Here is a 372-nt window from a genome sequence, read left to right on the forward strand (position 1 = left end):
ATCCCCTCCCACTGCCCTGGCCAACCCCATCCTCCCAAGCCCTCCCTCATCCCTGTCCCCGCCCCCATAGCTTAAAAAAAACAAACAACCCCCCCCACTTACTGGCAGTTCAGCTGCTGTTTGGCTGCCTGGGGCCCTGCCCGTAAAGTGTGGGGCAAGGTGACAGCCCCAGTGGCCCCAGCCCAGGCCCTGGCTGCCCCACCACTGTCCTGTGCTGCCTGGGGGGCTCTGGAGCACCCCCCATCCCTGCTTCAAAGGTAAGCAGAGGCTTTTTTTCCCCCCATTTTTTTCTGGTTTTTTTTCTGGGTTTTGTGATGGTGCCTGGGGTTGTAGGGTTAGCCATGGGGGACTGGGGGTGCAAGTTGGGGGCTG

At 60.5% G+C, this 372-nt stretch overlaps 1 protein-coding gene across 1 annotated transcript in view; it reads right to left on the reverse strand.

Moving 5' to 3' along the window:
- EFCAB1 (EF-hand calcium binding domain 1) overlaps nt 1–372 on the reverse strand; it is an 8,482-nt gene that overhangs the window by 4,132 nt on the left and 3,978 nt on the right. The window lies entirely within an intron of this gene.

This window comes from Gavialis gangeticus, unplaced genomic scaffold (genome assembly GCF_001723915.1).
Source record: "Gavialis gangeticus isolate Ggan-Ray unplaced genomic scaffold, GavGan_comp1, whole genome shotgun sequence".
NCBI lineage: Eukaryota > Metazoa > Chordata > Crocodylia > Gavialidae > Gavialis > Gavialis gangeticus.